Raw genomic sequence first — 27393 nt, 5'->3', positions numbered from 1 at the left:
CCGCTGTGGTTGTCATATGCTTTCCCAGTTTTTATAAGTCGGCAACCAGACCCTTAAACGCTGTGCTAGAACATTGTTGTCCTACACTTGCAACGTCGGCGAACCGAGACCACCGACCGATACGAGCAATTCACCTCATCTTGGTAAGTTCGCTCCTATTTAAAAAATGTCCGTGCATCGGAAACGAGCTTAGGAGAGTACAATGATTTCAGCGGCTTCTGCGAGGTTAAAATGGTTCAGTGCCATTTATAATGTCAATGCGTGGGGGCAAGTACAGAACTTGGGCGAGCGCACTAAAAGCATGTTCGGAATGTATCGGCAGAAAGAAAATTTATTGTTTCCGATGTAAAAAGTGCCAGTTATTCTCTGAAAAACGACAGGACCATACAGAGACGTGCACGCAAGATTTGAAGTGATCGATGGTGTGATCAGCTTTCTTTAGTTCGCGTTCTTTGACACGTCGCTCTTCGCACTACATTACCGGAGTGAAATAGATTGTTTACTAGGTGGAGGGTTTTTGCTGTGGCAAAAGCCTATTTCATTTACTTCACATACTTTACCACAAGAATCAATCTATTTTGCAGCCCTTTCTTGTACTGCTCCAGCCTTGAAAAGAACAAAGTACATAAAAACAGTTCTGTTGGCAGATAAAGATATGTATTCTGCGGCAAGTTCATGAACAAAAACAAAATGGTAATACACCCCAAGAAACTGAAGCTCCTTCTTGGCTAGAAGCAGCTGTGTCTGCACAACCTTTCAATGAACTGCCTATCGACATTACTAGAATAAACTCGTTTGTTCTAGAAATGCCTTGATACAAGACTTCGTGTGGAGATTGTGGCCCATGCAGCTTTCACTTCTGGAGCCTTGCTCTTTGCAGATCACAAGAACACTGAAGGAAGGATGGCTGCCATTCACTTGTAGCTGTTATCAGTCGGAACCGTTTCAACTCATCTTGTGGTGAGTATACAGTTCAAAATCTACAAAATGTTTCATGCATGGTAAGCAAATGATAGTAGCTTACTGATTGAAATAATAAAGATAATTTTGTTTGAAAGTGTGTTGTCGACTAATTATTTTAATTAATGAAATGCTCCGACCAGAAAACAGTTGGTTTGCTCAACTGAGAACATTCTGGCTGAGCTACATGCGTTACAGCAATATGATTAGCAGCAGGTGCACTGCTCATCTCAGGCAGAGTGCTGAATTATGCGATGTGTATCAAAGAAAGCAGTACCACGCATTGGCTGCTAGATCAGTCAAATGTATACTTAGTGGAAACAAGATAAAGTAGACTTCAAATAGAGGCTACTTACTCATTAGCACCCATATAAGTGCAGCCATACAGGTAAAAAGAAAAGCTATACAAGTTTTCCAGAAGCTTCAGTAGTGAAAAATTTGACGTGGTCCAAGGAGTGAACCCTGGACTGTTATTCATGTGGGGCAGTTTGTCTACCAAGTCATCTAACCAGGACAACCAGTGGATGGTGGGGCTAGGCTGAATTTATCAACAATGCACAGGACTATAACTTATGTTTCGATCCCATAGACACCAAAAAGGCCTTCAAGAACTGGACCTTTATGTCTGACAGTGCACAGCTACACAGTACTAGTGCTGCACTATTGTTACTAAGGGCCTTGCACTTGAATGTGCCCATTGGACCTGTAAAGGGACAAAACATCGACTAAAATGTAACAATATGTACTAAATTAGATTATGGTGTAAAGAAAAATGTCTAATTTAGTATAGATCGAGCACTACAATATCCAAGAATTGAGAATTTATTTTAATTTGGCACTGAAATTGCATAAAAACGACTGAAGGAATCTCTTGCTGTGAAAGACTGTCATCATCCCTGTAACCAAGTAACCACGTCTCGGGAAAATGTCTGATTTTTTTAATTGCACGTGCTCTCTGTTCTTTAACAAGCGCTCACCTTGTTTTATTGTATTGTTACATACGTGATCTCACTAGCGACATAACAATATTTTGAGTGCTGTCCAGTGTGCCTGTCAATAAACTGAATCCAGCTTCAGCAGAGAGTGGCCTGGACTAAATTTGGAAGTCACCATCATGCTTGACATAGCTGAACATTAGCTTGACATTAGCCTGAACGTCGGTTTTGGTCCAAATCGGACGAAGTCAAATTTTGAGGGTGGTTTGGCCCAAATTTGGGGATCATCATTGTGTTTGCCATTGCCAAATTTTGTCGGTGGGACAGCTCGATAAAAGCTTTGTCCGAGTTGGCTGACAGTGGCGTTGGCTGCTCACTTTGAAACAGTGGGCGTGTATGCTTCATTGATTCGAAATTAAAAAAAAAGAGGGCTTTCCGGATTTTCAGTGTGGGCGGAAGCCACATACTCATGAAGAGGATTCTGTCATCTTTCATGCAAGATAAAACCTGAATTCGGATAATTCAAACTTTAGCAAAGCAAGACCGTAGTCATGTGGTATTTTCTTTTCCTTTCATATTTACGCACTTTGTTTAAATGCTGGAAAAAACAATTATGCAGGAAGTATGTTAGTAGAAAGGACTGGGTCATTTGTACTTGAACCCCCTCTAAAACTTAAGGGTACTTGGGCCTAAACTGAATATAAAAAATAGAATTAATCTCAACTAATTAACTAACTAGATAAAATATAAGGAATACTCCAAACAGAACTACACGAAGACTAATAATATGTCATCGGTTGCAGTGCTCCGCCTTTTTTTTTTAAATCCTTGGTTTACATTACATAAAACTGTGCGTGCGAGTTTGGTCTATTCACCAACATCACAGTGGCCACCAATTTGCTGTTCATGGAGCGTTGCAAAAAACTGCTATGCATGTCTCATCGGCTCACAATTTACTCCGGATTTCTTAGCAAAAGCTATCTTCTGGGCAATAAAACGGCACGTGTGTAAATACCCCTCTGTAAGCTTGTCATGAATAGCAAAAAAAAGAATAAAAAACAGACAAATTATGAATAACCAAATTTATTGCTATACACAACAGCACTTGCAGTCTTAAAATGTGAAAGTGCTCAGAAAGACAAGGACAAATGCTTTTGTCTCGTCCACTTCTCTTGTCCTTGTCTTTCCAAGCACTTTCAAATTTTAGAATGCTATACTAGTTAACCCAGCAAACAACTTTGTTAAGCACATGCAATGTAGCTCTGTTATGGACCTTTTTCTAGTCACGCCTCCTCTTGCAGACGTCAGGCAAAGTATGTTTGACAGGGCGGGTGACCGGGTCTCCCTCACGTATTTTCTGCAGAAATTCTTTCACAATAGCAGGGTGGGTTTATTTTCCAAGCGGCACTTGATCTCTTAGATGGCAAGCCTGGCAGAGTCTTTTCGTTTATTGCAATAGCAGGCAGGGACAATGCATGCGGTCCTGAGAGCAGAGTACATGCTAGCAATGCATGTAATTATTGCGCAACAGCATGGTTTTCACACACGCAGTGAACTGCTGCCCTACTATGTAGAAATAGAGAAGAAGGCTTCGCACATGTGCAGTTGCATTACTGAAAATAAGTCAATTGGACTTTTTTCCATTTTATCCTGTCTCCTGCAGCCACCAATATCCTGTGCAGCCACCACTTCTGCAGCAATGAACTAGGGTCACTCAGGATTGGAGTGCCTACTGAAGAGATCAGAAGTGAATGGCCCACATACTAGGGGCAATGCCTGACACCTCCGAGTGCTGGGAACGGTTCATGAAGAGCATTTTCATAGGAAGTTTTGTTGTAGGAAAAACAAATTTAAGGACGGTTAGTTCGACTGACTGCAGACGAAATTCACTCACCAATGTATTACTACTCTCATTGTGCACTGTGGTGGCTTGGTCATTGGGTGTTTGACTACAGAGCCTGGAAACCCGGATTCGATCCTTGCCATGTTACAATGGCAAGGATCCCACGTGCTGTGCGATTTCAGAGTACATACATTCAAGAACCTCACTTAGTCATAATTATCTGCATCCCTCCACTACAGCGTCCCTCATAGCCAGAGTCAATTTGGAATGTTTCAACCAATCCAATTTTAATTCCATCGTTTTTTCACTCTCCAATTATTCCAATCACGATTATTCCAATTATTCCAATCACGAGTCGTGGCTTTTGGTTCAACTTTGCTGTATCTTTCGTGTCCAAATATCTCCCTCCTCTCCCATAAATGGAGGGCGGGAAATACCTCTTAACACCACCTGCCACAGTTAGTAGGCGAAGGCTTCGCATGGACACTGACGCCGAATGCCTGACATTCTTGACGGTCAGCAAATGCTGTCGCATCAGTACTCGTATAGTTCATTGCATTAGACGGATGGGCGCAGAGATGCCAAGTAGTGAGGAGTAGTGCAGTAGCATGCCAAGAGAGGGTGTGCATGTTCTGCCCCTTGAACGATCACCACCGCTAGCCAGACCGCAGTATTGTGACTGGCATGATTGTAAATGAAATGCTAACCTCCATTTCTTCAGCTTCTCACGGCTAAGACATTGAAGTTGAGCCCATGTCCTCTGTGGCAACAGAGGCACCATGTGTCAAATAGGTATGACTGCACAGGGCAGTAATGCTTTGTCACTGCCATTTTAATGCGTTAGCATTATGTAGGTATATCGGCAGTTTCATGTCACCAGAATTGTCATCACAATTACATTTGAACGAAACAAGTTATAAGAAAAAGAATGGTTGCATTAGATAGAGGGCCAAAAAATCTTGATGGGTAAATAATTTGATGCATGTGGGTTAACTAGGTAATTAATTAGAGGGGTAATGGCGACATCTAAACGGGTCACGTGGTACTAACTTCCAGTGGCGGGAAATTTGAAATGTTTGAAACGTGAACAAGCGGGAAAGGGCGTGATTTGCGTGCACAAATGGTAGGAATGGTTAGAAAGTGTGTAAAGAGAGGTAATCAGCCAACTGCAATCTGAAAAATTCCGAGCGCTGCAGGATCTGCAGTGGAGAAATGCGAAAGCCTGAGCATTGCTGCTGTACACAGTACATCGCATGCCCCTTGTTGAACACAACCAGTGTTCCATTGAACGCATCACAGTTCACCACCCTTCTATAATTGGTTTACAGGAAAGGAAAGGCGCAGTATCTGTTACTTTCGGAATCCCGCTGACACATCTTGCGGGCAACACAGCAATGAGCATGCTTACGCATTTCTCCAGTGCAGATCCTGCAGTGTTCTCGAAAATGTTCTGCTAAAAGGAGTGAAACAGCAATTATGCAGTGTTTTTGATGTCAGGCGACGTCCTTCAAACTTGTGTTTGAAGTGCAGCCTGGACTGCTCTTGACTGTTCTTGGTGCTAAGAAACTGCACTAGTTCTATCGCTGGATGAAAGTGTTCCAACCCTAGTTCTCCCATTCAGCACCATGAAAGGCTTCATCCCCCAGAAAAGCCATTGTCCGCATTATGAGCAAAAAATCATGGGCATGGCTCTGGCAAGTGGTAGCTGGCAGACGACATGGTCATGCATGACTAGTCATTGAGTTGTGTGATGTCATGAGATGTGGCATGGCCGAATTGGTAGGCGCTGCCAACACAGGTGTGACATGGAAGGGTGAAATCGGAATCCAGCCCTTCAGGACCCCTAGGCCACGAAGATACCTTTATGTGGCTTGGTTAAAATGGTGCTTTAGATCTTTGTCGCGGTGGTTTTATAATGTAGTATCTTGCGACTATGTATGGGACAATGCAGCCGCAAGTTAAAAGCTTCTGAACAAGTGAGTGGCAAAATGTGTCTACAAGGTCCACAAGGAAAACCGGCAACTGGTGCCATTAACGCTGGCATGCCATGACCTTAAAGGAAGAGTTTAAGTCCCCCCCCCCCTCCCCCAATATTTTTGTGAGCTCAGTATTCATTTGCAAGTTAGCGCTTTGCCCTGTGTTTCTTTCACGTCACTCTGTTTTGCACTTCAGACCTCACCAAAATGAGTAAACCCCACTAACTAGTCCAAGAAATAGCCCTGAGGAGTTATGTCTTCATTTCCTTTTTTTATATAAATTTGTCTTGTTCATGCAGAGAATACAGAACTGTAATAAAAGAATTTGTTGAATGCTGCGACAGTTATAGTACTCTCCGCTGAGTTCCAGAAATTTCACAGAGTACAGAAGCTCAACATAAAATGTGAGAAAAAATAAACTGGAATAATTGGTTAGAAAAACTACCCTTGCAGCATCCTTCTTTGGCTGTGCCTTAAGCGCGGCTGCACAAGAGGAGGACAACAAAGAATGCACTGGGCCGGAGGCACGTGCTGCCACAGCTCAGTAGTTTGGTTATGCCTTAAAATGTGTGGGAAGCTTATATTTCCCTCCGACCTAGAGCACCACATCTACAACTGATTATCTAGGACTAGAGGATGACTGAAGCCGGCACCTGCTCTACAGAGCCGCCCTTACTCTCGCAGAACGTTTCATCGTTGCAACTTTGCCTTTCACCCTTCTGACCCCAGAACCCGCAAATGTGGTTTCTCCAGATTGAGGCACAATTCGGCCCTTACCGTTAGAGGTGTGCGAAGGCTCGGTTTAGCCCAAAAGCTCGTACTCTGGCCGCTCAGAAGCCCTGTGCCTCAAGCTTGAGCGGGGCCAGGCCAGACACACCAACCCAGAGTATTCACAACTTTTTTAAAGGCACGAATATGGTTGTGGTGTGCTAGGTGTCACAATACAGCAGTGTTTTGCAGCATCCTTCCCACACAAGAGTGTGTGAATTCTCTATACAGATGTTTATGCACCTTTACACCACACACCCCTGGCATGAACAGATCTTTGCTAGCTGTCAACGACCAAGCAAAAGGGCTGCTTGTGGGCTATCGAATTTTGACTTTTGTCTCTTCCTCTTCGGCAGATGTTTAGGTATCAGTTTCCAGATTCACGGTATGGTGTCAGCTCTTCCACGTCTGTAGTGCCAGGCCTCAACAAGCCTCAGTAGAAATGGGCCGTAACACCTAGTCAAAGCATCTGCGGTCCACGACCTTGTCGGTGCCATGAAAGACACACAGTGAGCAAGATAAGCTTACCGAGTACTTGGCCACAGAATCAACCCCTTGCTCAGAGGCCGCGTGTTTTTGGTGAAGTGAGGAAACCATGTACCTAAATCTTTCCTTTCTTGCTAAGAACACATTATTCATTGCAGCCACAAGTTACAGCAGTGAAAAGAACTTCAGCGTTGCGGGATTCACAATCCAGGAGTGCCACAAATGTCTTAAGCATTCATCAATGCATAAATTGTTCTTGCATAACAACATAAAAAAATAATAATTCTATGTTGTCCTGTGCCTCTATATATTCCACAAATTTCAATCTTAAACGTGACAACCGAGCATTTCAAGGTCTTTCAAGGTCAACTCATTATTTGGAAATTATTTCTTTCAGTATCATTCTGGGCCAGACCAGGGCCTTAAAGGGCCATTAAAACGATATTTGCTCTAATATTCTAGTGAAAGAAATCCATAGACATGGTCTTTGTGAGTATTTGAGTCAAATTTAAACACTTTGCGTGGAGACAATTGACAACTAATTTTTAAAAAGTGCTCCTGGTTAAAGCTCTCGACTGATTAGGGCGACATGTTCCCCTGCGCAAACCTCCATCGGGGCTTGCTGGTTGTGCCCGCTCACTGGATGCTCCCAGGTGACCCGGGCAGAATGGAACGTGGTGGGGTGCCGTCGCAGCTTGTTTTCATTTTTTTTTCTTCCGTGCCGCCGTGCGTCAGGTTAAACGTGCAGAGGACGAGCGTCATTTTCAGTCGCCAATATTTTCGGTATTACTGACACTAGCATAAAAATTTGCGTGTTGCAAAGAGGACTGATAGGATACCTTTATCTAGAGTGCGTTTTCTAGTTTTCGTAAATAGCTCTTTGTGGGCCCTTTAAGTCTGAACACGTTGCCATGCCAGACTCGGGTCTGTAACACAGATTCCAAGCTAGTTCGGGCTCAAAATTTCCGCCCGTGCACATCTCTACTGACCACATCACCTCACAAGATGATTTAGTACAATCATGTCGTATCCGCGCTCTCTCCTGACATGATCAGTGACCTGTAGGATATTCTTATGAACTCATGGGAGATGCCCTCATCAGCACCTCAAGACCGAAATACCCAAGAGAGCTCTCAAGACCAAAGTACCCGAGAGAACTATGGCGTAAGAACGCTCTCACCTACAGCAGCTCCTTACTGGCGGACCTTGGCGACTGTCTCCTTTCACAACTGCTTCACCGGATTTGGCAGCTATTCGGTGAGGACTCACCACCCATGTTCCACTGCTTCGAGAGCTCTTCTTCAGCTCTTGCTGATGCCCAAGCATCTGCATCTTGCCTTCCCAGTGGCCAGTGACACAACCATGGAGCTGACCAACCAGGTTCATGAGGTGGCCTTCCAGCTAGGCACAGCTGTCTCACCACTGGCAGACTCTGCAATTTCCTGCCTCGAGGCATGTACTGATGAGCTTACTACCTTAGTTGACACTCAGAAGCCTGTCCCAAGAGACCATTCACCATATTCCAGTAACCACTTTCCATCGCGCACAAAGAGCCATAACTTAACACTGCTGGTATGACTGGCAATTCCTACATCCTGCCATGGAGTGCATGTCTCGTGATTGGGAAAAGTCCCTCAAGACCATTAATGGCAACTCGTGGCTCCCCAATGCGGCCATCGTTTGTGGTAATTGACAAGACCTGTCGTAATCCGTTCCTTGTCAACAATGGTGCAGAGGTCAGCGTGATCCTTCAAAAAAAGCCATCGTGCCTAGCTGGCGGGGCAATCGCAACGGGCTGCCATCTCTTCGACCATATTGACATACAGACTTCGCTCCCTCACCCTTAACTTGGTACTCTGCCACACTTTTTGATGAGTGTTCGTCATCGCTGACGTTGACCCAATCATCAGCGCAGATCTCCCATCAGGAAGACCGTTAGGGATTTTACCAGGGCTAACGATGAATCTGTTCTTGATTACCTCGAAATGGCCCTAGATAACTTTTCTGAGTGCGATGTGAATGACCTATGGAACAAATTTAAGTCCCATTGCCATTTTTGCATAGATAACTTCATCCCAAGTAAAACTAAAACTGTTCGCCGAAAAACTCCGTGGATTACACGCAAAATAATTCATTTAATTCGCAAAGTCAGACGGCTTAGAAAACGCAAGGCTAGTAATTGTGTACTTCAAAACCTAAGGCGTGCATTGGCAGAAAAACTTCGTGTCAGCAAACAATATTTTTATTCCAATACATTAGCTGAATTCATCAAAAGTAACCCTGCCAAATTTTGGCGCCACCTTAATCATGAAGGACGCAGAACCGTCGATCGTGTCAAGGTCGGCGAAAACGTTGTTCGCGACAGGTTACAAATAGCCAAGGAGTTCAATCATTTCTTTCAGTCAGTTTTTTCGAATCCCCGTCCCCACCCTAGTTCTTACAATAACACGACCAGCGTTAGCCCGGAATTCATAACATATGAAGGAATTTTTTCAATGCTCCTCAATTTGAAGCCAAAATCGTCTTGTGGCCCTGATGGCATCCCAAACGTATTCCTGCGACGTTACGCTGAATCACTAGCACACTTTCTTGTTATTATATTTCGTTCATCACTTTCTACTGGCGATGTTCCATCTGACTGGAGGCTTGCCCGTGTTGTGCCTGTTTTCAAGAAAGGCAACCGCGATCAGTTAACCAACTACCGCCCGATATCTCTCACCAGCACTGCATGCAAACTTATGGAACATATTATTTCGAACTACATATCTGACTTCCTAGATAAGAACAACGTTCTCTCCCCATTTCAGCATGGTTTTCGCAAAGGGTTGTCGACAACTACTCAACTGGTTTCCACAATACATTCCTTTTCTTCGGTACTCGATAATGCTGGCCAAATTGATGGAATATTTCTCGATTTTAGTAAAGCATTCGACATGGTTACGCATTCCGGTCTATTATATAAACTTGACGAGCTGGGTATACCTCAAACTGTGCTTAATTGGATTTCATCATATCTAGACATGCGCCAGCAGTTTGTCGATTTTGAAGGCCATTATTCAGACTGCCTTTCCGTAACCTCCGGTGTTCCGCAAGGAAGCGTGATAGGTCCTCTTCTTTTTTTATTTTATGTGAATGACTTGACTGCCTCTATCCATGAAAGTGTGAATATTCGTTTATTTGCGGACGACTGCCTGCTCTTCAGGGCTATTAATAATACAAGTGATCAAGTGGTTTTAAATAAAAGTATTAACGCTGTTTCTGACTGGTGTGAAAAGTGGGATATGAAACTTAACGTCAATAAAACCGTGTTCATGCGCATCACGAACAAAAAATCGTACCATTCTTACCGATACACTATCAAAGACACCCTTATAACTGAAACCGACAGCTTCAAATATTTAGGAGTTACAATTAACAATCACTTGAACTGGTCCCCCCATATTCAGAACATCTGCTCATCTGCCCGTCGCAAACTAGGCCAACTGAGACATACCCAGGTAGCACAGAATGTGGGGCCCCAGTAGGTCCGATGTAGGCAAGTGGGGCTGGGGCAACCATCATAAAACCTGCATCGGTCCCCGATGGGGCAAATGTGGGCAAGCCCCATTTGGGCTTGCCCCTGCTCCTCCTGCATGGGTCCCATAGCGGCGTTTCTTGGGCTAATGCAGAGCACATTCTTGCATCCAGACCACAAGGGTCCCTTGCCGGATATTTGAGGGCAATCCAACCTAAATGTGGGCTTTTTATGGGAAAGCCCTCATAGATCCGAAGTGAGGCCGCCCCCATTAAATCTTTGTGGGACCAACATCGGCCGTAGTGGGGCAAGAAAACGCACATACCCACATGCTGCCCAAATCGGCCCCTTGTAGGTTACTTGAGGGCAGGTGAAATATGAATAAGGGCTCAATTTGGGCAAGCCCTCGTGAGGCCCAAATGAGGCAGCCTTAGCTAAACCGCTTTAGGTCCCACATAGGCTGTAATGGGGCTGGAAGGCGGGCGTGCCCGCATGGTACCAAAATCGGTCCTTTGTGGGGGCTTTGAAGGCCCGTGCAACAGCAGGTGGGCTCTAGGTTCAAAAACAACGTCCAGCCCTATTGGGGCTGCCCACATAAAACTGCTTTATATCCCACATGGGCCGTAATGGGGCTGGAAGGTGGGAGGGCCCGCATGATACCAAAATTGGTCCCTTGTGGGGAATTTGAAGGCACGTGCATAGCAAGTGGGCTTTAGGTTCAAAACAGCCCAATTGGGGCTGCCCACACAAAACCGCTGTAGGTCCCACATCGGCCGTAATGGGGCTAGAAGGCGTGCGTGCAATTGCGTAATCATTGTTTCCAACTTTTATTTGCATTAGATGTTGCCCTAAATTACTGTTATAGATGATTTGTATAACAGTTGTGGCCATGTTTAGTCGATTAGAAATTTACATGACTTTAGTTCTCGCGCTCGTGCAAATTGCGCTACATATACTAAAACAAACTGATTGCTAACTGTTGCCTCTTATGTGGTTGCTTTGGACAGCCTGCAACTCGCAGTACAATATTACTGTTCAGAACACACATCTCCATAGCCTGAACTAGATGTACATGAAGTCATTTCGGCTAGATGAATGTTATGAATTATTGTAAAAATTAATATTGTGGCTGTTTAGAAAGTGCAGAAATGTATAAAGTAATTACTTAATTATGTGCCTAAATATTGATTGGGAAAACTTGGACTAGGGCTTTCCATCAATTTCCTACGTCGGACCCCTATGAGAATAATGTGGGCAAGCCCAAGTGTGGCTAGCGCTATAGAACCCGCATTGGTCCTATGTCATTTTCTGAGGGGCTAACTGAAATAAAAAAAAAAAATGTTCCTCCAAACCGGCTGCCCAAATCGGTCCAAAGTAGGACCATCGCGGGGAGTTGGCGGGATGTGCCCTTTTAACAATGCCGGAAAAATGTGGGCAGCCCCGCAAGGGCTGCCTGCATCGGCCCCTAGTGGGGCCAATTGGGGCTTTGTCGACAGCCCGCTTCGGGCCTACGTCGGCCCCTCTTGCAGCACCCACATTGAGCCCACCGGGGCTGTCCTGCATTGCCTACATCGGGCCCACCGGGGCCCACCCTTCACAGCCCACTTTGTGCTACCTGGGTAGGCTCAAGCACTGCACCTCCGATGTAAAGCGTCCAGCATACAATTGTTTAGTCCGTTCCAAGCTAGAATATGCCTGCGAAGTCTGGCATCCTTATACAAAGCAGGATATTAATAAGTTAGAGCAAGTACAAAGATCAGCAGTACGCTTCATATATAACCGCTTCCGCAGACATGATTCACCATCACAGTTGATAAGAATAAATGAAATCGAATCATTAGCATCTCGGAGAAGGCTAGCAAGAATAAAATTGCTCTTCAGCATCTATTATCGCACGCTCCGTATGAATCCTTCGTTGTATTTTCAACCCTCATCGTCCAGAGTTACGAGGCGTCATCATCCTCATAAACTAACTCCTGTATTTGCCCGCACAAACCAATTCAAATATTCATTTTTCCCAAGGACTTTAACCGAGTGGAATGGATTGCCTTCGCATGTGTTTGAAGGTCCAAATGTCCTCTCCGCAATTCAACAACTTTTGAAGCAATAACGTCTATTTTTTGTAATATATCAAAATGTGTTCTTGTTCTTTCCTTCTGCTCTCTTCTTTCCACGGAAAAATGTACTGTACATAGGTGTGTATAACGATGCTCGATTGTGCCCCGTCCCTGCCAGGGCCTTTTTATGGCCTGCAGTATTGTATAAATAAATAAATACTTTGACTTGGGCTTCATTCAGCATGTAGCCCGACAGACAGCTTCACTCGGCTATCTATATCTGGTGTCGAGTCTAACCTTGTCCCCCACTGGCATTGGCATGCTGATACCGTCACCTTCTTTGAGAACATCCTGGTGTAATTTCAGTAACTGGCGAAGCGTTGCAATCTCACCAGCCGCCAAAGCATATGGTGTGACCACCACCAGCAGCACGATCACACCTCTTGTTTGGTGGTCACCTGCTAAACGGGAGTTCAATCATGATGCAGCTCTACATTATACACCCATCATCCAGCGCATGGGCTCTGTCATTCCATCTCATATCTAAAAAAGATCCAAGTGACTGGCGTCCGTGCGGTGACTATAAAGTGTTGAATGCCAAGACTATCCATGACAGCTATCCACTGCTTCACATCACATCTGAATGGCTGCACCATTTTTAACAAAGTGGACCTGGTTAGGCACATCACCAGATACCCACTGTGTTTGCCAGCATACCTAAAACAGCCATCACAACTGCCCTTTGGACTTCAGAACCCAGCTCAAACCTTTCAGCAGTTCATTGCTAAGGTCACAAAAGGCCTCCCAGCTGTGTTCGCATACATCGATCACTGATGTATGCAAACACAGTCAGCAATATGTCTATAGATAACGAGAACTACCTTCGTGCAGTTTACAGCGCCTCCAACGGCACGGGCTGGTTGTGAATTCCGACAAGTGCGTATTCGCCATTTCCATGCTCACTTTTTGGGCCATCACAACTTATAGCTTATTTGCCAATTGCTAATATTTACTTATTTGTCAACTTTTGCAAGAGTGAAATTCTCGCGGGGACAAAACAAAACAAAAATTCCTTTGCAGAAAGTTTCTTTATTGCGGGGTTCGACTGCATGTGCTCTACATTTTGACAGGGTTGAAAATGAAACTTGCAGTGCTCCGCAACCATTACGGTCTGCTGAAGTGAACTAAAGCATAAGTCAATGCAATGGGTGCCAGAGAGGTTTATATGTGAAATACCCCTTTTTTACTTTCAAATGAGGAGTTTGACGCAGAGAGAGATGCGTGCAGACTGGTCTGGGCTTTGGGCCGTTTGCAAGCAGCCTTCATTATTCAAACGTTCACCTCTATTAAACCTATTTCATCCGCTACATTTGGTGGAGGTGCTGGGTAAAACATCCTGGATTCGCCAGTACCTCGTCGCAGCCGCCGTGTGGCAGGTTTGCCACCTTTATCTTCTCCAGAGTACCTTTTAATGGCTACCATCCAAGCGACGCAGACTTGGGAACAGTGAGCTGAAGAGACGACGACCTAGAGATAGGCAAAGTGGCTCACTTTAGTGAGTGGCTCAGAACGGCTCAGCTCACTGAAGTGAGCCGGCTCATTTGAACGGTTCATTGGCTCACTTAAGCCTGGGGCGCTCAGGAGCGAACAGTGGTCTATTGGAGAGAAAGACAACTCTGCCTCTCTCTCGTTCACTGATCCGCACCCGTTCGACCTCCCAAAACTAAACGAAAGCGTGGAAATATTTGTGTGTCCATCCTAACTCCCCTCATGATGACTACAAAATCCCAGTGAACAGCAAAATCCATATTTCTTTAGACGCGATTCTTTCTATTTAAGTCCACTATATTTACTGGAGGTGCACCCATTCCCCAAGAGAGGACTTCATTCTTTTGGTACCCTATCGTTTCAAAATTATCTGAATAACATTGACCATCATTAAACACACTGAGAATTATCCTTAATAAATACTTCGGGCCATCAATCTCTAGCCCAAAATCTCGTGTGGACTGACTGTTAATAAATACTGATAGTGACAATGTAGACAGATATAGATAGTGAATTATAAATATAGAGAAAGCAGATTACCCGATTCAAGGTCCCTCTTATATTCCCGGAGACAGTGAACTCAGGAGCCTGAAGTATAATGTAAATGCATCATTTTTTTTTAATGCAGTGTGCGCTTTGTAACTCGAGTCCGCGTTAGTCCTTTTTCACTTTCTAAATCCCCCCCTCCCCCCACATGCTTTCTCTAGCTGATTCGTTTTTCGTATATTCTTATAACCCCGTTCAACTTTGCGACAGTTTTTCTCAATGCCCACAGCTCTCAGCGCCCCGGCTTCTCCCATTGCTTCCTTTATTCCTGGCAACAGGTTTTTGGCCCAGTACCCTAACCCAAACTTGTTCAACCTTCCTGTTTTTGCCGCCACATACATACACCGAACGTATTTAATTCATTCATTCATTTTGTATCTACTTCAAGCCGAATCGCTCGCCATTCATGCTCTGAAGTGTGGTTTTAATTTTCTCAAAGCATCTGTTCCCGTTTTGAGCACACGACGCGCTGCAGTCGGTGCTGTTCATAACTGAACCAGATATTTTTTTTCTGCTGGGCTGGCTGCGGAAGGGGCTATGCATTCCACATTCGCCCTGTTGTAATGCAGCTTGAGAAAACTATGCATAGCAATCATTGAAAGCAAAACAAAAGACGCACAAAAACAGCGGCGACCACCCGAAGCATACACACATTGCGGCTGCCAGGTCACCGGCGCGGAGCCTCGACACGGCGCCGAAACAGCCGACCAACTACGTGCGAAGGATTGTGCAGACAGCGCACCTTTTTCTTTTCTTTATATGCCGGCCCAATCCACCTGTGCCTGCCCACTGGAGTTTCTTTCTCGTACTGCTAATAGATGGCGCTAAAGTAGCAACAAGCAGAAGACCTAACTCTGGCAGAACGGTTCCTAACAGCACTCCAAAAGAAACGCCGCTCACGGTTCCTGATGGCTCACTGAACCAGCGGCTCTCCAAAAGAACCACTGCTCACTAAGCGACGGCTCTCCAAAAGAGTGGCCGCTCAGTGAGTCGCCACTTATTCTCGCTCTTTTAAAAAAGTGGCTCGGTCAAAAGACAGTCGAAGGCGAGGAGATGTTTGCGAGGAAGGGCGGGAAGCATGGCCTCAGAGATCAGCCCTGCAAGCGTGGGGATGATCTCGGAAACAATATGGGACAGCAGACGCTTTCTCACAACACTAATAGTAGATGGCGCCGAATTCAGAGGATAGGGAGCCTACATGTTGCGCCGCGGCGCCCGGCTTAGGGTGGTGACATCTTATGCTAGGGTTCCCTATTTTGGCTAAAAACGGCAGTCAGGCTTGGTGGGCCGCCATGTTGGTTCCCAGTTAGTGCGGAAGCACTTAAGCAGGTATGACAGCGATACCACATCTATAAAGGATGATCATGCACAATGAAGAAAAAACACAGGACTCCGTCGCGCCGCAAAGGAGTCCTTTGTTCCCCTTACTTTTTCTTCCGTGTCAGTGACGAGACTTCCAGTGCAACAATATCAGTATTTGGTTTCTAGGGAGCTTCGCAGGACAAAGGCTATCGATCGAACGGAGCTTCAAAGCAGTGGAGAGACTGCTAGAGGTTTTGAAGGATATGCAGGAGGTGCGCCTGCCAAAGACACCCTAAATCTGCGTACCAAGCTATTAACGGAAGGCTGAAAAGAGTTGGTATACTGAATAGGGTTAATAAAATCTGTCGTGCCCCAAGCAGTTAAAAAGGCAAAGACAACATACCTCTCCCAGGCCTCAAAGAGCAGAAGCGGCTTGGTGCCTGAATATCCAAGAATGATGAGCGGACAGCACACAGGGGTGCAACAGCTGCACCAATTGCATATTTTGATACGGCCACACATTTCTGCACCAAGCTGTGCATTAAGCGTGAAATTTGCGCCATGCTGTGCCAAAATGCCCCGACTATCCGCAAAAGTTTGCCATACTCAGTGACAACTTTCTGCGGCCGTGATATAACCAATCACGATGCTTCAGACACTGTAGCATGCGTCACTGGCATTTTAGTTTTATTTTGAGATGGCGGCATGGCATTCTAATGCCTACTCATATTTTCTTTGCATCCATGTGCTTTCACCGCTTTCCAGTTCAGTCACTGTCTCTGCGCTGAAGGAACCCTATAACGCAAATGGGCTGTTTGTGCAAGGCACCACTGCTATTGCTTCCGTGGTGGGCCGTGGTGGTACTTGTGATTTTGGAGCAATACTTCAACACTGCATTTTAAGTGCTGCATGTTTTTATTGGATGTATCTTAGTTTTTTATGCGGCTCATGGAAGTTTTCGATATCCTGTTGGTTCATTCATGTACAGCAAGGTTATTTTTATACTGTCTTGTCGATAGACTCACTTTCCCATCATCAGATAGTGCAGGAGGTGGCTTTTGTGTTTCATCATCAGCCTGACTATACCCACTGCAGGGCAAAGGCCTCTCCCATCCACTTGACCTTTGTGAACTTTTCAACCTCATCCGCTGCCCCCTGCTACGCTTTCCTTCCCTTGGAATCCAGTTTGTTACCCTAAGCAACCATCGGTTATCCTCTCTTCGAACTACAAGTCCTGCCCATGCCCATTTCTTCCTAATTTCCACTAGAATGTCAGTAACTTGAGTTATTTCTCTGACCCACTCTGCACGCTTCCCATCTCTTAATGTTACCCTCTCCCTTTTTCGTTCCATAGCCCTCTGAGTTATCCTCAACTTAAGTAGAACCCTCTTGGTTAGCCTCCACGTTTCAGCCCCATAGGTGAGTACAGGTAAGATGCAACTGTTGTATACTTTCCTCTTGAGCGATACCGGTAAGCTGCTAGTCATAATTTGCGAGTGCTTCCCAAATGCGCTCCATCCCAATCTTATTCTTCTTGTTATTTCCTTTTCATGGTCCGGATCTGCGGTTACTACCTGTCCTAAGTATACATATTCGCCTACTACTTCCAGTGCTTCGCTACCTAACGTAAACTGCTGTTCCTTCCCGAGGCAGTTGAACGTTACCTTAGTCTTCTGCATATTAATTTTTAAGCCTACCTTTCTACTTTTTTTATCTAGGTCATCAATCATTATTTGCAGTTCATCCTCCGAGTTACTTAGCAAAGCAATGTCATCAGCAAATCGCAGATTACTGAGGTATTCTCCATCTACCCTTATCTCTAACTGTTCCCATTCCAAGTCTCTGAATACTTCCTCTAAGCAAGCTGTGAATAGTACTGGAAAGATCGTGTCTCCTTGCCTAACACCTTTCTGTATGGGAATTTTGTTACTTTTTTATGCAGAACTATGATTGCTGTGCACCCACTAAATATATCTTGCAGCACTTTCACATACGACTCGTCTAACCCCTGATTTCGCAATGCCTGCATCACCGCCGAAGTTTGTGCTAATACAACTGGAGGTGGAACATGTGAAATTTATTTCGAACATCAGAAGGTCGAGAAACGCACAGCAGCCTAGCTGTTGAATTCCATAATGCCGCAGTGGAGCCCAAAACTGCCAAAATTAACATTTATGCATGCTGCAACATTGAAGTACTATAAAGTATGCATTGTGCATGAAATACATAACCTAATAATCGTCCACCTCTCCTTAATCAAAATATTGTGTCAAAGCCACAGCCAGTCCACGAGAAGTATAATTCACAAGCCGAAGATGTGCTCGCTCATCGGTTTTCTTTGCTTAAAACTCGCTTTCGGCATTTGCCATTTCGCCTTTTGGTCGGCGTTTCTTTTTGTCTTTGTTTCTGTATTTGCTTTTTAATCAACATTTTGTCTTTGCACTGCGCTCGCTTCTGGACACAGGCTGATCGCAGTCACTGCTTCAAATTAAGCTCTTTCGTAGCTGCCCTCGCACGACACGAGCTGTGGATTTCGCAGAGTAAAACGATGTTTTTTGAGCCTTGCAAGCAACATAAAGTCCCATGATTAAGGTTGTCAAACCGTGCTAAATGAAAAAAAAAAAGCATATTCTCTAGCTTTTTTATTTAGCCTCTTCAATTTTATGACTCACATTTTTGTGTGTGTGATAGCATGCCTAGCAGTACAAAAAGCTTATTTACAAAAATAAATAGTACAAGCAGCATCGGTGATAGGTGGCCTTTGCTAGACTTCCTTTGGATCACATTCATACAGTCCGATATTCATACCTCTTCATTCTTTTGTGCTGAAAGTAAAGTTTCTTCCCTGTTTAACAGCTCCAAAATTTGAATTAATTTTTTTTTTCTTGTGAGCTGCTCCAAATATGAATTTTATTGCTCTAAAACGAAGATTTTGCTGCTCCAAAAATCGCTACAAATCTTATTTGAGCTTTTGCACCCCTGAGTACATCCTGTTAATGAACCACAGTGTGAGTAATCAGTAGTCTTTCTTGAATGGTTAGTAATTGTGCTGGCTCACTATTTCCTTATCTCAACATCATTCCACATTACAGCAATGTGGTGGGTTCGACTTCCACTTCCAATTTTCTCAAATGTGTACCAGCTATGGCCCAGCCTGGTGCTTGGCTTACCAGGGCTCATGACTTAGGAAAGGAGGAAAAAGGAACTGCATGTGGGCTTCTGCTGCACGAAGCGGACTTAGGGTTGTCTAATGGTAAAACGAAGCGCGAATTTTGGTTCATGACCCTTTTCCTGAAGTGAACTAGAATACCTTTCCCAAGCATCTTATCCCAGAAGAGCCCAGAATCAGGCAGGGAGAAATCTTGTACCCACCAGCACCAGGATTGAAACCGGTACCTCTTGAATGTGAGGCAGATTCTGTCACAAGGCCATCATGTCTTGGTGGGGTAGTAGCCCTTGCTCGGGTTCTTGTTCTAATGGTGTTCAACGTGGCTTTGGAAGATCTTAAAAAAGCTTAATGATCGTTCATGAATTCAGAAAGGCCTTGGTCAAAGGTGCGCTGGTGTATGCAGTACATTTTCGTCTTTTTTTTTACAGGTGTCATTCCGTGATGATTATGGTTAAAGGATAATACTAAGTTTATTCTTGAAAGAACTGACCAAGCTAGAAAAAATTTCATTGCAAGAAGACATCAGTGCTCAGCATACTTACCAATGTTCTTAAAAAAAAATAATAATATACACTGAGACGAGCTGTCTGAAAATTTTCAGGAACCTCATAACTGTGCTTTTTATTTCTTAAACTTAGCCATTGTCAAATATGTTAAACTAGCATGTAGAACAATGTTTCTTTAACACTGATAGTCTTTACCTGAACACACTCACACACACACAAAAACTGGATTGGTGAAATTTTGTGTTTTGCTCTGCACAAATTTATTAAGCGGCAACAAATTTCATGGATATATATTTTATAGACAAACAATGGCATGAAAACTAAAAGAACAGTGGGCAATTAGATTATGTACTGACCAAAAATATTTTGTCATTTGTGTTTTCTTGGGGTATTGTACTAAACTTAAATCTAACATATTGGACCAGCCAAAGACACTGGAACACAAGAAAAAGAAATGCTGCGCATTCAGAAGGTACCAGGTTTGATTTCAGGTGCCGCCAGGTACTCAACAGTTTTCCAATTGGTACAGGATTTCCTCTGACCTGATGCTTGGCTCTTTTGGGGTGAAATGCTTTGGAAATGGGTCTCAGACCAAACAGTGTTGTCCCATGTACTTCTTTGTATTGAGTTCCCATGTCCTTGGCTTCCCATGTCCATGTCCAGCAAGTTAGGTTTGCACCAACCGGTCTACATGGCCACTATGTAAAAAAATAGATATCAGGAAGCACTACAGATATGTCGCAATAATACTAGCTGTGCCCCCCCCCCCCCCCCCAACAGGGTAGGCACCTGGATTCACCCCTGCTACCGTGGTAAATATGCTCTCAATGACCTCATTGGATTTTCTCCCTGTCCATTGCCCGGACAGACTGTTTCCATATTGGGACATAGATACATGTTTTAGTGAAGGCCTCCAGAAATTTCAACAACCTTGTCTTTAAATGTGTGTCAACATCGCACAGTTCACGGCATTGCTTTTCACCTCCATTGTAAAGGGACTGCCGCAACCAGGATTTCATCCCGTGTCCTTGGGTTTAACAATTGAGCACCCTAATCCTGTGCCACCGCAGTGGCTATTACCTATGTGGGGACGGAATCAAGATGATGAACAAAAGCTGCAAATCGCCTCCAAGGGATTCCTGTTTCAGCACACGCACCAGACAGGGAAGGGCCTGGAAATCAGAGCAATGCAATAAATGCCGGCTCCTGGGAAAGGTAAGACATGAATGATCCCGCTGCAACACAGAAGGAAAGTATAATGCCAGTAGCTGTCACATGGCACTCACATGAAAACATTTAATGTTCTATCAGTAAAATAAATGGGCCTCAACCAAAAAGAGCAAATAACATTTGCCCCTAGTGTCAGCAGTGCATTTGCTGTTTGCAAGATAACATATAGGAAAGCGTGAATATGATTTGGCAGTGTAAACCAAAGAAGCACGGAGATGAAGAAATGATAAAACAAACTTTGCATTTCCATGTGCGTTCCTTTCGTCCTTGGCCTGTTCGCACAGCCAAACCACACTGCAGTGGTGTGCCAGCTAGCCCATCAAAGCATGCTACTGGAAAGCTCTTCGAGCAATTATACAATTCTATTTTCTACCATGACAGGCCTACGTGGGCACTAGTATCTCTATATGGAACAGACTGCTTCAGCCTAGTCCCACCTTGTGCACCTGAATGCCCTCTCACTGTATTTGACAGCTACTGGAAAATATGCACCAGCATTTATTTTGTTAACGCGCTACAGCTGAAAGAAGCGATTTCACCAGCTCTAGTCAGGAATACAAAAAGGATCTATACAATGGCCACAGAAATAGCACTGTCACTGAGTAGATTTGCTGGTGAACATTGAAAAACATTTTTTTTTACCGTGCCCATGAACAGCAATTACCTTGTATGGTACACAAGACAATATACAGTCATAACTAGAAACAGAATTTGAATTCACCTAGGGTTGATGCAAAAATGTCAACATTAATATTATCACGCTTAGCTAAAATGTTATACAACAATTGTAGTCACATGACCGGGTTAGTCCTCTCTAGTGGTTAGAACAATCCGGCAGATATGTACTGGCACCCCCACCCCCCTCCCCCTTTTCTACTGCTTTGGCTGTGACGGTGCTGACCGAAATGCATGCCCAGTGCCAGCTTCATAAATAAGGTCACTTCGATTTCATACAGTAGCGCTCTTGTGGAGCAACATGTTTTTGCCAGCACACATTTTGTACCCACCTTTCATGAGGCACAAGGCATTCATGGTGCAGGAGAGCCCATGAGCAGAAGCTGCGACGTAGCCAAGATCCCAAAATCGCTGTGCAGCAAGAGTATTTCGGCACACACTGAAACAAAAAATAGAAATGGTTGCTCTTGCTAAGACAGGGCTATTCGGGAGCAAAACGGAGGCGCACTCGAAAATGAGCCGCCGGCGACCGATCGAAGCACGGATATTGAAGGGACTGCTTCCTGGCGCACGGAAAAGAGCTTCGTAGATCCTCTACGCTAAGCCACCGACTCACAGCAAGATGCCGAAAAAAGAATTGAGATCACTTAGCAATAGCGCATCGATGCAGAAAAACTTTCCAGACAAGCTGTAACGTGAGAAGAGCGGCGCCATGAGCTCTCCTAAGTTGGCGAGGAAAGTACGGGATGCCGCCGTAAGTGTTTTGCGCTGCATTTTCGCTGTACTTACGAAAGTCTGAAGAAACTTGCAAGGATGGGTGCCGCCCAGTCTATTTTGCAGAATACATTCCAGTCTGGTCAATCTGAAACAACGCGGCGCGAACAAGCCTCCCGCTTGCTTGTACCACTGCGCGCCAAAATTGAAAACGGGAAAAAAAAAAAAAGCAACTGCGGCTGCGGAGGCGGCGATAAAAAAAAACGTCTGGGTACGAGAGTACACGCAAGCAAAAAACAAAAATAAGCAATTTATTACGTCACATCCGCCAGATTACAAACAAATCCTCCTCGCCTACCTTCTTTCTTCTCGCGCATGCGCAGCTTACCAAGATCGCGCGGTGGCGACCGGCAGGTCTCCATTCGATATTCGCCTTTTCGGCCATGTTGTGACGTACCCGTGACGTGAAAATTGGGGCGGCGCTAAAACGCGTATTAACAGAAATTGATGACGAAATTTAAAAAAACAAGGAAAAAAGTTACAAAAAAATAACGCCGTCGTCTGCTACTTGGCGCCGATTACAAAAATGCCAACGCCGCGATGCCAAGAAGCTGAAGGGTCGGTGCGAACAGTGTTTACGCTGCATACACGCGTCGCGCGGCAGGGCAAGGCTGAGGAGATAGTGAGATACTTACGTATACGTTGCGGCTGTACTGTACTATTATAGTAACGGTAGTTGCGACCACAGTGCATCATAGTACACACGCTGTCGGACGTCCAGCAGCAGCTAGGCTGAGCGAACGGCGGTACTCGACGCAAACCCCACAAACAGCCGGTCGTCAAGTGTGAGCGATGCCTCACTTGAGATGCCTGCATGTGGCTAGCTGTGCGTGTTTCATTTATGGACAGTCGCGCAGAGAAATCGGCGAGTATCAGGATTAAAGAATTTGTTTACGAATACTGAGAATTGGAAGCGCCCAACAGGTTTTCGGGCTGCAGTTGCCTCTAGAGAAGAGACGCACCTGTCCGACGACAACGCTGGCCTTCTCAGGGTATCACTGTCGTGGGAAAGTGCCTGCGGCAGCCCACCGTTTCCATCATGTTAGCAAGTCTGCTACGGCCGGGTATGCGTGTCGGCTTCAGTGGCGTAGCGTGCGAATATCGGCCCGGTGGAGCGGCGTAGTGAAAACACGCATAGTGGAGAGCTCGATTAGGCCATATATCTGGCGATCTTAGCATGCGCTGACATCGGACCACCTTTAGCGTGTTAATTCCATCGAAATGCGATCGCTGTAGCTGGGCTACGCACATATTGCGGGTCAGAGAGCCGAGCGTCTATAATCATTACTGAGCCATCGCGGCGGGACGTTTTCACGCAGCCGCAAAAATAAGCAGATAAGATTTTCTGGCAGCAATGAAAATGCAATAAAAAGTGTATCCAGATGCCCACTGGCAGCAACAGGTTAGCTTTCACGCTGATGGCATTTAATGTGCCCTGAATTAGACATAGCACGCTGTATGCACATTTCACCACATGCAGAGTGTCACTGTGTTGTGGCAGATGCCTCGTTAAAATAAAATAAAAAAAAACTGTCGGTATTATTCTGCTTGGCTTCTGAGCATGTTGCATAAAAACATTTTATAAAAGTAGCAACACTGCTCGTCTGATGCAGGTGCACATCACACCACAATGTCACAAGAGAAACAAAATTTGTCAGGTACAGCCTAGTTCCTTTGCTACTGTTTACCAGTTTTGCACTTGCAATAGCATCCGGCACTTTCTTTCAGTGCAGCAAGATTCCTCAGAGGAGAGAAGGGTGATGAGGTCGGCTAGAGAAATGCCTTCACATATACTATTTGACGATCAGGAAGTGAAGGAACAGACATGAAGAGTGAATATGATATATGATGCCTAATTACAATGAGCTAGATGCAGTATGGAAACCATTTTCTTGAAGCAATTGTCAATTGAATGTAGCACATGCTATATACACAAAGCCTGAACCTGTCTCTGAGTGAAGCAAGGGAGCCAAAAGGGAAAACAAGCGTGACTTTAAGGACACCGTAAGTAAAAAGTAACAGCAACAAAAAAGAAAAACAGAAGCATGCACGGAGACAATATTAGACAAAAAGAGGCATGAATTGCAAGGCTGATGTGGCCTGCAGCACATCAGGGTGGTGTTCTGGATTTTTTGGCAAAGGTTCATTAATGCCAGGTGATAATACTGTATGATTTGTATTGGCTTTGCCATCCCCTGTGTGCTCTTCCAGCAATGCATAATGTCCAACGTGCAACTGTCTAACATACACTCTCTACACTCTGACTCAAAAACATGCTCAAATGAACCTCACCTGAATACGGGCATAAATATGGGAATAAAGCATGAAATTTACTTTTTCGACATTCTGATTGCTTATCATTGAAAAACTAAACGTGATTTAAATGAGCGTATGATTTGCAGCTAGTGTGTCTTGTATGCATGGTTTTTCCAACAGGTTGCAGTATAGCTTCTGTCCTTTATTTTGGTAAAACATGCACACTTTAAGAGAGCTGCTACTCACGTAACACATTCCCTGTAGCTTTAAACAGCTCGTCGTTGATTAACAATTGGTGTATCATTTGCTTTCGGTACTTTTTGGCATTTTTTTTACATGCACCTGACATGAAGCCTTGCTTATAAGAAAACTGAAAATTACAATATACAAAACAATACAAAATTTATTTACAGCACTGCACACTCTACAATACACAGCCTAAAATGAAAGGCTGTCACACATTCAAGTAATTACAGTATTGTTGTACTTGCACAGCTCATTGCCATATCTGAAAGGTGGCACGGCCTTGGAGACCAAAGAAGAGAAATTAGTTATACAAAGCAAGGGAACACAAGATAGGGTCAAAAACCCATTCTCCAAGTGTTTGGCCCAAGATAACCCCAGCACCAGCAAAGCAAGCACCCACTGTTTTACCAATGAGTACCCAACACCACTGAGGATTGGTCCCCAAATGCTCAAACCACTAGGCTGCAACTACAGTCAAGGGATGCTATGCGTTCCGCAGTATTACCAGTATCAAAGATTATGGAACTCAACGTCATTTAAATGGTAGTGGGCACCTGGGACAGAGCAAGTATTCCCTGATTCTGTTATGGACAAGGCAAAGGTAGCTATAGTGTGTGTAAGAATGATTTTATCTGTGCATAAATGCCTGCCACACCTAGAATGTTCCCTTTATGCAGTCTACCAAAAAGCAGAAATGTTTGTCTTAGGAAGACAAGCCTTAAGCATTATTTCAGCAAGTCACTCAATGTGACGGCTATCAGGCAAACCAGCACAGCACTTGAAAACTTCATGCTCTAAAAACAATTGTGGGGACATGCAAGCTCAGCATTTACCGCTATGACACAACAGCTTTTATGGCTCCTGTCTGCAGACCCTCATTCGTGTGAATCGACTTTGCTACTGCTAACACCTAGTATTTATTCTATGATACATATCAGTGGCATATGCCTGTAAGTTATCCAATTATGTGGAAGACCACTTGTCTAGATACCTATAAAGCCCACTCTAACCAAGCTGTACGGATGCGTTTCCATGGCCTAAGGGTTGCCTGTCCTATTATCCAAAGATCCTGCAAGGTTTATCACCTCACACATTCATCTCAAAGGTGAAGCCAGAGACATCACATTGAGTACTGGGCCATGTCACCTGTCTGAAATGTGCCCAAGATTTTCCCCTCACAACGTCACATTTTGTGCAGAAAAGAGGCTTTAACATTGCTGCATCAAAAAAAGAAAGCAAGAAGCCAATAGCTGAACATCTACGCTACATTAGGCTCTGCTGGCTCGCAAGACATTTGAACACGGTGCCAACAGCCAAGTTATAGATGTAGCTGTGGCAGAGGCTGTACCACAGAAACAACAGACGAATGTGGTCAAGATAAAATGAAATCGCTTTGTTCACAAATTGTTCAATACATCATGAAAAAGAAGGGCTCACTTATGGATAGTATGACGTCTACTGTGTTCAATAGGATTGTACCTTCAGGAAGTTATCTTTTGAATGCAATCTTAAGAATATATTGTGGTGTTCAATTTAGGCTGTACACATAGCAGACGTGCAAACTATGGAACACATTCTGAGGGTTAAATGCAGAGAGGATTGCTGAAGCTGATATAATAGGAAAGCATAGCGATACTAGATAACGTAGAAAACACATGTGACAATAGGATAGGTGTAAGTGAAACTAGTGCAGCTGTCACTTATGACAGCAAAAAGTTATACAACTCAGTACTAGCACAATGGTACAAAATGTTGAAAAGTGATGATGAAGCACAAGTTTCCTTGAAAGTGCTTCTACATAAATGAAATGAAAGTGATTGGAATAAAATTTATGCCCCTTCCTTAAAATTCTCAATTTAAAGCTCACAAAGAACAATGAAGAGAAGGCTACAAAAGCAACTAACAGAAAAAAAGTAATGAAGCAGTTATACACAGCTGCAATCATTCGATAAACATCTCGAGTGATGAAGCCATGCTCCAGTGGCTTAGAGCATGAATATGTGAGCTTTACCAACCCTCTTTTAACATATGTGAGTGCCGGAGGGCATGTGGCAGCAGCAAGAATGTGTCAAGAAGCAACTGGCCCAGATAGCAGCCTCATAATAGGGGTACGGAAGGTCTACACACAACGCTATCATGGAGGGAGATATTTTATGGAACAAGATATGTAGCAATGCACAAAATGAGCAAAGCATTTTGTAGAGCTGCAGTCAAAAATTTATGAAGGACAATCTTATCAAAAAGTTTTCATTTCATTCCTGCGCTTGTGCATCATTATTGTGACTATGGGTTATATAGTGAAACATGAAATGTCAAGCAATTTATCTCGTACACAAATGAATGCATTCTTTCCCCTGCGAAGCCACCTTCAGGAACTTTTGCCAGTGGGTGCACATGCACATCAATATCACCTAGTTACAAAACAGAGAAGTCAATAGTTGCCTTTGTGAAAAACTGAAGAATACAGAAATGTTCATTGATAGCCGAGCCACACAAATGATGCAGAGGTTAAACAGGTTATCTGGGATCTTGATTAACATCACTACAAAGCATCAGGAATTGCAGTGCAAAATGAAACTGGCAAATTTTGCAAAAGTGGAAT

At 44.2% G+C, this 27393-nt stretch overlaps 1 long non-coding RNA gene across 1 annotated transcript; it reads right to left on the bottom strand.

The window, feature by feature from the left end:
- Positions 1-20352: 20352 nt before the first annotated feature.
- Positions 20353-22438, bottom strand: LOC146210104 (uncharacterized). The gene is made up of 3 exons (XR_014703511.1): positions 22305-22438; positions 21848-21954; positions 20353-20782 (listed from the first exon to the last, which is right to left on the bottom strand). It is a non-coding gene; the product is annotated as an uncharacterized LOC146210104 (long non-coding RNA).
- Positions 22439-27393: the final 4955 nt, after the last annotated feature.

The sequence above is a fragment of the Amblyomma maculatum genome, chromosome 1 (assembly GCF_055883805.1).
Source record: "Amblyomma maculatum isolate TAMU_Amacu chromosome 1, ASM5588380v1, whole genome shotgun sequence".
In the NCBI taxonomy this organism is placed as follows: Eukaryota; Metazoa; Arthropoda; class Arachnida; order Ixodida; family Ixodidae; genus Amblyomma; species Amblyomma maculatum.
The sequence above is the reverse complement of the archived record's forward strand: the minus strand, read 5'-3'. Positions and strand labels throughout refer to the sequence as shown.